Source organism: Callorhinchus milii, unplaced genomic scaffold (assembly GCF_018977255.1).
Source record: "Callorhinchus milii isolate IMCB2004 unplaced genomic scaffold, IMCB_Cmil_1.0 Scaffold10, whole genome shotgun sequence".
Classification (NCBI taxonomy): Eukaryota; Metazoa; Chordata; class Chondrichthyes; order Chimaeriformes; family Callorhinchidae; genus Callorhinchus; species Callorhinchus milii.
In genome coordinates, this window is record NW_024704751.1 from 12,264,170 (window position 1) to 12,277,081 (window position 12,912).

Consider the following 12,912-nt stretch of genomic DNA (forward strand, 5'->3'; position numbering starts at 1 on the left):
CTGACTCACCATTAGAACAATTTTGGCTGCAATTAGCAAACAGCTCACGCATCCTTTGTCATGTATGGTGATGGCAGAGAAAAATCTAAAAATAATAACAATAATAATCCTCGCATTTGATATGGCGCTCTTCAGTCTTCTAGATGTCTCAAAGTGCTTCACAAAATCTACTGTAAAGTGAACTGTCTGTACAGTTGTGGGTGAAACGCGGCAGCCAATTTGCGCACAGCAGCGTCCCCACAAACAGTCGTGGATTGAAGTAACCGATTTATTATCTTTTTTTTCTTGAGGGATAATTATCAGGCGTGCGGAGTAAGGAAACTTGCCCAAGGTTTGTCCGGACGGGAATCAAACCCAGGTTTCTCGCTTGCGAGGCGAGTGCTCTAACCACTGAGCTACAGGACTCCATCAATGGAAATATAGCTAAACCCTGACTAGGATAGGAGATTTACTGGGATGATACCAAGGATGAGTTGTCTGACCTGTGAGCAGAGATGAAAAGAACTGGGTTGATTTTCACTGGAATAAATAATGTTGAGGGAAAACCTGATTGAGGTTATCTGTCTAAACCCGAGCGACGAGGCTAGATATTTGTTCCTCATTCTTATCTTTCAGGTTTTAATTAACCAGAAGTAGAAGACAAAGTAAAAGAAACCTCATTTAGTAATAATCTTTGTATTTGATGAAGTGCCTCATAACGTCTAGGACCAGACCAAAGTGCTTGCTAACTCATATCCATCCACCTGGTAACATTTCTACGTGGACAAAAGTCAGTGACTCAGACAGTATTGACGCCAGACAGAATTAAGAGAAATAGTCATTTAAAGCAAATGTCTCACTAAAGGCATGGAATTGTGGAGACTGTAGAATCATTTCTTAAACTACATATCGCACAAACATTAAATTGTGAAATCATCTGATGGGGACATGTGCCTTATTATTATTATTATTATTATTATTAACTGCTGTGGGACCTTAACTTCCAGTTTAATGTTTCATCTGAAAGACGACACCTCCTACAATGCAGTACTTCCCCAGCACGGCACTTGAGTGTCAGCCTCGATTGTGAGTTCAAATCCCCAACCTTCTGACTCAGTGGCGAGAATGCTACCAACTGAGCCAGTCTGACGCATTGCGTCCTCACTGATCGCTAGGAATACATCAGACTCCCGGAGAGTAGGCGCATGTTCACCATCGATGTGTCACTTATTTGCACGGCATGGTACCAAAGCAATGCACAGACCAGAGTCCTGCCCCACACACCTCCCTCGGGATACAGAACTCATCCAATTTTTATCGCCGGCACAAGTTGGTGGTTAAAGCTGTGGTCTCACCATTTGGTTCGACTCTTTACAACTGTGTGTGTTCCGGGCTGATTCCATAACATTGAACCTCCACACCCTCCTGCCCATAATGGCATACAGGCTACAAGACTTTAAAGTTATGCATTTAAATATTTTCTATTGTGACAATCTGAAGAATTTGGCCGGATGCCAAACCACAGTGAATCCTCTGTCAAGCTGCCATCAATAACACTATTGTGTTGGAAATGCCATCGAGTCTCGCACTGTCCTCCCTGATTAGAACCTTGTCGCCTCCGCATTTTATGCAAATATATTTTCTTGATTATTTTCTCCGCTTGCTGTTTCTATTTCTCTGGAAAGAACAGGTGGATTTTGGCACTGGTGTCACTGTGGTCTGATCATATTGTGTGGTCGGTCTTCACCTCATGTCACGGGTTCTATTGGATCTTTCACCACTGCCTCAAAAAACGCTTGGGGGTGTCAGGGACCGAGCTGTCGATTCGAACCTTTGAATTATATGGAATTGCATAGAATCCCTTCCTGTAACGTGGCAAGCAGAATTGCACTCTGTGCTCCCAACGTGTTCTAAGATGGATTTCACTTGACATCTGTGTGTGTTTCTATATTAACAGCGGGAACTTGCATTTACACAGCACCCCGCCTCCCCCCGCCCCCCTCGAAGCGCTTCACAGTGGCGGAGCCTGAGGGGGGAAGGGAGCGATGAGTTGACCGTAAGCACGGTCGAAGAGGAAGATGCCTCAGTCGTGATCTGAGAGAGGAGTGGGCCAGGCGGAGGGATTGGGGGAGAGAGTTTCAAAGCTTCCGGGCGTAGTGGCTGGAAACACAGCTTCACCCCTCACCCTCCCCCAACCCCCTCCTTAGTCACACACAAACAGATATAATGGATAAGCATCCAAGCAGTTATGGTTAACATTAGCGTTGCTTTTACTTTGCAAATGTGTCTGTTACAAACCTGTCTCCAGCGAGAGCATTATTATGTTAATCCCAACAGACTGGTGACTGCAAAGGAGGCAGATTCATTGAAGCCCCAAAACTGTGAACCTGGTTAAAGAAACTAATACGCACAAAAAAAGAAATATCTTTTGGAAAGAAGATGCAAGTGTTGAAATCCGAGTATTGTAAATAATAATAATAATCCTCGCATTTGATATAGCGCTTTTCACGTCTTCTAGACATCTCAAAGCGCTTCGAAGCGGCCCAGAGGTAATCAGGGAACTCCTGAATTAGAATAAAGACATTAAGATTGACAGAGTAGAGGTCGCTGTGATGTAATTGAATTGTTTTCAATGAAGATTCATTCAGCTAAAGGTTCTTGTGCAATTGGCTGCCGTGTTTCACACACAAAATTTGCAGTATATTCTGTGAAGCCCTTTGAGATGCCTCAATGATGTGATAAGGCCCTGTATCAAATGCAAGGATTATTATTATTATTATTATTTTGTTGGCACTGATCTAAGTATTTTTAAATCTCATTTGCACAGCTCCAATTGTGCTCGGGCTCTGCCTGTACCCTAAGGTGCTTGTGTGCCCAGTTACACCCTTACCCAGTTACTCGCAGATTTAAAACTAAATATGTTCTGGGAAGAAAAATTAGGAATCATGGTGAGAATAATAATCGTTGCATTTTATACAGTGCTTTATCATGGCTTCCAGACGTCTCAAAACCCCACACAGAATATACTGTAAAGTGAATTGACTGTGTATTTTGTGGGCGAAACGCAGCAGCCGATTGCGCACAGCAGCGTCCCCACAAACAGCTGGGGAAAGCACGACTGATTTTATTTGGGAAGGGGGTGGGGGGAGTGTTGGCCAGGACACGGGGAGAGAGAAATTCCCTTCTCTTCTCTAATAGTGCCGCGGGATCTTTAACGTCCACCCGAACAGACAGACGGGACCTCAGTTTAAGATCTCAGCTGAAGAGGACGGCACCTCCGACAATGCAACACACCCACCAGCACCGCATTGGAACGTCAGCTTAGATGGTGTGATTCCAAGTGCTGATGTGGGACTCGTAGGCACAACCTTCTGACTCAGTGGTGAGAGTGTTACCACAGCGCCAGGCTGACAGGAGAAGGTGGGGAATGAGGTGGCGAAACAAAGTGAACAGGTGATTGAACCTGCAGGCTTTTTTTTCCCCTCCCATATCAAGGGTGAGGCCTGGAAAACTGAAACATCAATGCCTCGTACAGTATCGCTTGTGATTAAATCTCCGTTGCGGCTAAAAGCAGGACAGCCGCAGGCAGTTTTTAAATAAAGATAAATATCGTACCAATGTGATCATGGTGGTTTACCATGTGCCCAGGTGGATCAGACAATTTAAATTTACCATTCATTAACCTAAACTGCTGTCCTTTGCAGTAACAGATAGAAAGGAGCCATCTGATTGCTATAGAACACAAGCTTTTTCCTGGTCCTTCTTCGTAGCTTGATGGATAAGTCAGAGCTACAGTTCTAGTCAATCTGTCCCAAGTCGTTGGGGACATGCCAGCCGAATGGCCCTACTTATCTGGGACGGCTGAGGTAAGGTGACAATATAATGCAATACGAATTTACATTTGCTTTCCTTTCGAAAAGGGAGGGTGTCACAAGCCCCTTCACAGTCCCGGCTTGAGTTTTATTCCTGATTTCCCTGAAGGCTCTCCAATTGAGTCTGACTTGTGCTTGGTCAATGGTGGTCAGGCAGGGAGACTGAGTCCAGCAGGAGCTTGTGTCTTTTATCGCTGACGCTGATCAGATGGCACCTTTGCAACACGAGATAAGCTTGCACAGAGATCGCTTGAAAGACATCGGTTACACAACAAAAAGAAAGATTGCAAAATACCAGCACTACCAATGCTTGGGAGGGACACTGCCTGATGATATCGTATCTGCCTCAATCCGGCAAATAATAAAGATAATCCTTGCATTTGATAATAGTCAGCAGTTCATGAATGAACCAGAATTTTAATAGAACTGTTTGACTGACCCAAAACGGCATAGGCGTGTGACTCCAAACATATTTCCCCAAACTTGGGAATAAACACTCTCCGACCTGTACAGCAATAGACTTGAAGTGTGGATTTGATACAGCGCCTTGTCACGTCTCCGAGATGTCTCAAAGCACTCAAGCGTCTCAAAGGGAATAAAGAAACAGCTAAAAACTCATTCATAGAGACGCTTTTCTATTTCCATCTTGACTATGAACCTGTGGAAATTGACAAGATCTCTGAAGTCCTTACACCTGTCTCAGGCTGAGTTTTCTGCTCTCCTCACCAGGCACGCCCGGAGTCAACGTGAATATTACTGTGAACTCCATTCCCCCCCCTCACCCCATGCATCCTTTACTTTGCTTGGTTGCTGCTGCAATTATTCTGCAAAATCACTGTTGTCTGGAACTCTCAGTCTCTGGTACAAAATGGGGGGGGGGGCGGTAAAAGGCTGGTCTGTAGTGAAGTTCAGAGTAGACCTGAAGTCTTGCGGTGTAAACATTGTTTTGAGTGTAATAAAGGCTGGTAAGGGGAAGGATTAGGACTTTTCAAAGGTAGGACACTTTTCAAGCTTGTCAGACTCAGCTTGAGTTCCACAGATCTCTCTGATAAAGCAGTGTATGGATGGGTTATACTTTGCCCTGGAGATGGAGTGGTGTATGCCATTACAGGGAGTCCTCTAACCTTTATCCCAAAAGCATAATTACAGTGATTACCTCAGCAACCTTTTACAGGGCCCAACTACTCACCTGTGTAATTATGTAAAGCAACAGACACCTGACCCCCTTTACCACATATATTATATATATATATATAAAAATCAGCATTCGATGGAAAACCAGTTCACACCAAACTCTCTTAAAATTTGGAATTATTCTGAACGTTTTGCTATTTTCTTGTTTGTAGATTTACAAGAGTTCAAGTTAATGTGTTGAGTGACACTGAGCGGTGCAATTGACACATTGGAAAATCAGATTTTCCAAGATCTATACATTTTATCAGTGTGTCTATTTCAACTAGGATTTGCCTACATACATACACACACACACATACACACAGATTAACTGCAATTTCAGAGCAGGCACCTGTCCACCTGTTCCTACTCAGGAATTATATTTATTTGGGGAGTGTCAATTGTGTTTGAAATTCCTGTCAATGATGTGTAGAATAGTAAGGGTTTGGGTTTTAAGAATATGTCAGCTACGTAAAGCCCTGCAGGGATATAAAGGAGTCATGGTTGGATCACAGAGCAGGTAGTTACTCTCTCTCTCTCTTGACAGAGCCTCAGGCAAATGGCCAAGCAAGTACTATTTATTTAACCAGACAAATGTCTCCTTCTAACAGAAATTGATTGCACAGTGGAGTTCTGCAGGAGATTTGGCACAAGATTAATAATAATGATAATAATCCTTGGATTTGATACAGCGCCTTATCACGCCCTCTTGGCTTCTCAAAGCGCTTCACGGATACTGTAAAGTGAATTGACCGGATGTTTTGTGGGCGAAACGCGACAGCCAAATGTGCAGAGCAGCGTCCCACAAACAGTCGTGGATTGTGTGACCAATTTATCTATTTGTTATTTATTTGGAAGGGATTTTATTTAATATGAGAGCAAAGTGAAAGTTGAATTTGTTGACTTCTTTTTTAAAAAATGTAAAATATTGGGGAAAAATTTCCAGTATGTCGAAAGGGATGAAATGTCACAGATTTTCGCCTGTGATAACGCATGAGTATTTCTTATTGCTTGTTGCGCTGTACTGACACAGACCCATACAAGAATTACGTTGCCATTGCCTTCCTATGAGGAAAACCAGCAGGCTTTTCTGTGACCTATAATCATTGTAAATTGAAATGTATCCTGTGCTGACAGATGGTATTATAATAATCCTTGCATTTGATATAGCACTTTATAAGGTCTTCGAGACATCTCAAAGGGCTGTAAAGTGTAGTGACTGTGTATTTTGTGGGCGAAACGTGGCAGCCAATCCCCCACACCAGTGTCCCACAAACAGTCGTGGATTGAGTGACCAAATTATTATCATTTTATTTAAATGATTATTACCCCCAGAAAAGCAATCCGCCAATCAGTTAACTACTGGGTTCCTACTTACAGGTGAACAGAGGCGTGTGTGTGTGTGTGTGAAGTAAGGAAACTTGTCCATCGTTTCACCCTGTCACTGAGTCAGATATTGCCATAACTGGAAAAATATCCTTATTGTGTCCTAACCCACTGGAGTATTTTCTATCAATAGCGATAGGGGTCTAAGTGAGTCTTTCTTATTTCTTCCTCTTTGGGATTGCTTCACTTAAATTCTTTCACTGACAAGTCTATCTTCTGCTAAACACAACTGCATTACAAACATCTTGTCACAAAAGCTTAAGGGATTAGAGTGGAAGAGTTTTGAGTTATTTGATGTTGTCAGCAGTGTGCAGTTGCGAATAGCTTTAATGCACTGCGAAAAGTGATTTATTATTCTCAAATACTTTTCAAAACCCCAAACTGCTTCTGTTCAGAGCTACACAGAGAGAGAGGTTTTGATGGGTGAGAAAATAGCTATGTTCAATCAACTGGGACTGGCTCAGTTCTCTCATGGACAGACCATTCTGTTTGCTATCTGTCCTCTGGTAGAGCAATGGCATACCGATGTGGAAATGTCTCTCTGTGAAGTTTCTGTCCCACCAGCAGTATCCCACCACAATTAATCTCTCTCAGTCTCTCACTCACTGCCTTCCCTCCAGACATGTGTTGATAAAGCCTCCTTAATTGGTGTATGTGTGGCTGAGATGGATTCAACCCCACTCCACTCTAACTGCACAATGGCAACGAGTAAATATGTACCGCAACAGAAAATTTTATCTTCAAAGCATCCATAGCGTCACCTGTCAAAATCTTGTGCACCTCCATGTAAAATGTAGTTATGCAAACCACTGCTTAAAGATTATTGAGATAACACACGCACATACACACAAATCAACCAAGATGATCGCTGTACACACTGTACACGGGGAGACAGACAATACAACAACAACTTGGATTTATATAGCGCCCTCCAAGCCGGGCGGGGTCTCAGAGCGCTTTACAGTAACGGATCCCGGGGCCGAGCCAGTGGTGTGGGGGGGGGCAGGGTCGAAAAGAAAGGTCTTCATCAGAGACCTGAAAATGGGAAGGGAGGGAGCGAGGGGAAGGGAGTGAGGAAGGCAGTTCCAGAGCCTTGGAGCATAGTGGCTGAAGGCATGGCCGCCGAGGGTGGAGCGGAGGACTCGGGGGACGAGGAGGAGGACTGACCCAGAGGAACAAAGGCAACGGGTACTGTTTTGAGGAGAGAGGAGATCAGAGAGGTCGGGGGGTGCAGAGGAGTGCAGGGAGTTGAAGACAAGGGTGAGGATCTTGAAATCGATCGTCTCTGGGACAGGCAGCAGAGCAGTCTGGCCAGGACCGGGGGGATCGGGGAGTGGAGTTTCGTGTGGGTGAGAATGCGGACGGCAGAGTTCTGAATACATCACAAGCCAAAGCTTCCTGAAAATCACAGAAGACATTTAGAATTGATTTAATTAAAATATTCCAAATATTATAAAGATGACGTGATAAGGCGCAGTATCAAACGCAAGGATTATTATTATTGAAAAACTTTGAAGAATATGACATAAAAGGGATCTCTCCTTTATATATTTAGAGAAGCCACATTGGAATACTGAATATTACCGAAACCAACTGATGCAAGATGTTGAGTAGTTTGATATAGAGATCATGATCTGGGTGCCAGTCTTAATCCACTTGATAATATATTCTGTGAAGCACTTCGAGACTTCTCAACAACGCGGTAAGGCACTATATCCGCAAAATACAGTCCATCCATTTTACAGTGCATCCTGTGAAGTGCTTTGAGACATTGCAACGACGTGATGAGGCGCTGTATCAAATGCCAGGCTTATCATCATCTTTACACTTGCACTGTATCTTGAGAGCTTTCGATCGAATTGATTTCAATCTCAATCTGTGCAGGATCGGAATGATTGTTTATTTAACATGATCGAAATGCCAATTTCTCGCTCCTATCAGCCAGGCAGACATTTCACTCTAGCACGCTCCCTGCTGAGCGTCGATTGGCAGTGCCTCAGTTTGTCCTCCAGTAGCCACCTTGCCTAACATCATTGCCCTATCTACGTGTGATGTGCATATGAGCAAACAAAGATCAAGGAAACCTAAGATCAGCAGCTTGGAGAGGATTAAAAGATTGATCGCCCACAACATTCTTGTTACGTATCATACAAATCATCCCTGATAAGATGATCCCGTTCTTTAGACGCTAAAGAACGGGACTGTTTGTCAGTTTTCCTCTCTCTCTCACTCCCTCTCTCTCTGTTTTCGTGCAGTTTCATGGCTGCAAACAATCGATCGACTACAAATGATCAGAGCTCACCCCACACTTTGCAAGTCTCCCAAATGCCATCCTGTATGCGAGGGACAAGTGGCAAACCTTAAACAAACAAAACCACATCACGTTGTGTCTCCAGTCCACCAAACCAATGCCAAGTTTCACTGGGGAGTTTGGATAAAACAAAACACAGTGATGTCTTATGGAATTCTTTCATAGAAAAATTGTACAAACATTCGAACAGGAGGAGGCCATTCAGCCCCTTGAGCCTGTTCCGCCATTCTGTAAGATCATGACTGATCTGTATATCAACTCCAATTGCCCGCCTTTGCCCCATATCCCTTCATCCGGTGACCTAACACACATCTACCCACCTCAGTCTCGAAAACTTGGATCCAGCCACAATCCACAGCATTTTGGTAGAGGGAGAGAGTTCCAGATTTCCACTAATTACGCTTTGGGTGAAAAACTGCCTCTTGATTTCATTGCTAAATTTCAAATTTGAGACGTCTTGAAGACATAAGGCGCGATATCAAATGGAAGGATTATTATTATTATTATTAAAATTATTATTATTATCAAGCACTCCTTTTCAACATCCAAATGTATTAAACTCTACTCACTCTCTTCTGCCTGAAATCTGAACCTGAGGACCACAGGCGTATTTGATTAGATTTTAATCAACGACCAGTTCTCTCTCATTGCCCTCAGGACCTGGTGAGAACCATCTCCAGACCTTTTCTAATGTCACTTGACAGTCAGACACTCCCTCCTTCCCTCTCCCTCCCTCTCACCCCTGTGAGAGCTGAGGCTGACCTCTGCTCAACTGCCTTCCCGGCACGACATGAACTGAAATTACATTTCCCAACGTGAAGCTGTTGCCTAACCTATCATTGCGCCAGATGTTGATGTTAAGAGGCTTTTTTTTCTCATTGAGAATAAGAAATAAGTCTTTTTTGGGTGTGTGGGTGGGTGGGTGGGGGAGGGAGATTAGAGCGTTTGATACAGCGCCTTATTTCGTTGTCGAGACGTCTCAAAGAGCTTCACCGGTTACACTCTAAATAGGTTGATTGAGACTTAGTTCTTCAAAGTCATATGAAAAGTTATTTGAAAAATTAAGTAATAAACCCTCCCAAATAAAATGGTGACTTCAATCCACGACTGTTTGTGGGACGCTGCTGTGCGCAATTGGCTGTCAGTGTTTCGCACACAAAATGCAGTCACTACACTTTACAGTAATATTATATGTTCAGCGCACCAAAGGTTAATGTACGCAGAGTTTGAAATCGCCTGGTTTTCTGTTTCTGCTGAAAAAGAATTCCACTGCTACTGGGTGCCCGAGGCAGGGTTTGTGGTAATGTGAAAAAGAATCAGCAGATGTCAGAATCACAGACTCACTCTCTCTCTCTCTCTCTCACACACCTGCAATGTAACAGAAAACATGGCAACACAGTGGAAAAACAGCCTCCGCAAACCAATTGCTCGTCTCTTTAACCCTTAGGATTATAATAATAATCCCTCCAAAACAAAAACTATAATAAATCGGTCATTTTCAATCCACAGCTGTTTGTGGGACAGACGCTGCTGTGCGCAATCGGCCGCCGCGTTTCGCCCACAAATATACGGTCAATTCACTTTACAGTCTATTCTGTGAAGCGATTTGAGACGTCGAGAAGACGTGAAAAGCACTATATCAAATGCCAGGATTATTATTATTATTATTATTATTAGGATATCAATGAAATATCTGAACATTAAAATAGTAAAGGGAACTGGATGAACTCCCTAAAAGGGACCAAGCCACAAGGGTATGGGGGTAAATGGAGGACTGAAAGGATTGCTCTTAAAGGAGCCAGCACACACACAACGGGCTGAATTGTCTTCCTTTTGTGCGGCCATTTTCTATGGTTCTATATGAAAGACGCGCAATGATATGGATCAATAGGCCAACAATAGACAAACTACCGCAGAACTGACGCAAGGTCATCGACCTGAAATGCTAACTCGTTTTCCTCTCTCCATAGATGCTGAGCTGACCTGCTGCGTGTTCCCAGCGACTTCTGGTTCTATTCTGGTCAACCGTAGAGCTATTTACCATCCAATTATAAACAAGAGATGGCGACCAGTGACCAGAGGGCCTTAAACACCCCACCCCAATACAAAACGGTTTCATTCCTTCCTAATGACCAGTTGCTGAATCTTCTTGCTCGTTACAGGGCATTCTTTCTCCTGGTTACTCATCTCATCAACGATTTGCCTCAGTGAGTCAACACTCTCTCTTGCAGCCTCCTGCCAAGTCTCAGGCTGGCAAATCAATCGACAACAACAACAACAACTTGCATTTCACATAGCCGCCTTCGTGCGGAGCAGCTGACCCCGAGCCAGGGGGAGAGGGAGGGGACCGTAAGCGAGATCAAAAATGAAGGTTTTTAAGGCAGGATTTGCAGTTCCAGAGTTTCCGGCCGTAGTATCTTAATGCACGGGCACCGATGGCGGAGCGGAGGAGACGAGGAACAAACAGGAGGCTGGAGACGGACGGTCGGAGAGGTAGGGGAGGTGCGGAGACATGAAGGGATAAACTCTTGGATTGGTAGCTCCCCGATTGGCAGCTCCTGGATTGACAGGAGACAATTAATTAATCACACCTCATTTCTTTCCTGAGAAGTAATCAGTGTATTAGTCAAATAGAAACCTGCACATTCCCATCGGGTGTGGGAGTGATACAATCAGACATTGGGAGAGATAGCAGTGTCAGGGAGGGTCATTTGTTTCACCGTAAGGTGCAGCTTGTTGGGTGTTGCCGACACATACATGAATGTAATAATAATAGTTGCATTTGATGCGGTGCTTTACCACATTATTGAGATGACTCAAAGCGCTTCACAGGATATACTGTAAAATGCAGTGACTGTGTATTTTGTGGGCGAAAAGCGGCAGTCAAATTGCGCACAGCAGCGTCCCCACAAACAGTTGTGTATTGAGCGACCAATTTAATTTGGTGGGGGAGGGGGGGGGGAGAAATGGTCGTCCTGGACACCGGGAGAGATAAACTACCCTTCTCTTTCCCAATAGCGCCGCAGGATCTTTAACATCCACCTGAACAGGCAGATGGGACCTCGGTTTAACGTCTCAACCGAAGGACGGCACCTCCGACATAGTCCTGTTCAGCAAAAACAGTGCCTGGAGAAACAACTTGGAACCTGAAAGTAGTTCAGACATTAAAAGGATGTTAAACACTGCTCCTGTGATGGTGTGGAAAGTGGGAGCAGGAGGCAGGGTAACGGATATTTCACGCCTGCTTACATATAAATCATCCTTAAGCCGCTCACTCAAGTTTTAAGCATTTCCTTATTGACTCCCCAAAACAGCTCAGGACCAAACCGTAAAGCAAAAATGCGATCTCTGTCAATAGTGAAGGCTGGCTCCCGTTCACAATGGTAATGTAATAATAATAACAGTAATAATCCTTTCGTTTGATACAGCGCCTTATCACGTCGTCGAGACGTCTCAAAGCGCTGCACAAAATATACTGTAAAGTGGATTGACTGTGGATTTCGTAGTCATGTGCGTAATTTCGTAATCCCCACTCCATTGCCATCCCCATGACTGAAACAACATCCGTTTGAACCGTACAATGCAGCGGGCTTCATTCACACTGCTAACCGGCTTCAAGCTGTGTTCTCCTCATAATTACTTCGTAGAATTGCAGCCTTGCTGATTAAAGCGGCTTGTTTGTGCGGGCAGACAGAGCTTTGATGCACATAAATTGCACCAGTGAACATCACCGACCCACAACACAGGGTGCAAACCAGACTCAGCACCTGAGCATAACCGCAGTGGGTAAATACTGTGCTTTACTCAAATTGCACAGACACCTGGTAGAACAGTGGTTAGGCCCCTATCTTTACTCTCCAATGGGGGTTATTGAAGCTCATGTGTAAAGTGAAAGATGTGCTATATAAAGAAACAGTTTTAATAACAATAATAATCCTCGCATTTGATATAGTGCCTTATCACATCTTCGAGACGTCTCAAAGCGCTTCACGGAATACACTGTAAAGTGAATTGACTGTATATTTTGTGGCCGAAACGCGCACAGCAGCGTCCCCAGAAACAGTCGTGGATTGAGTGACCAAATTATTATTATTTTTTTTTCTTGAGGGATTATTGTCAGGCGTGTAGAGTAAGGAAACTTGCCCAAGGTTTCGCTCTGCCGGGAATCGAACCCAGGTCTCTTGCTTGCCA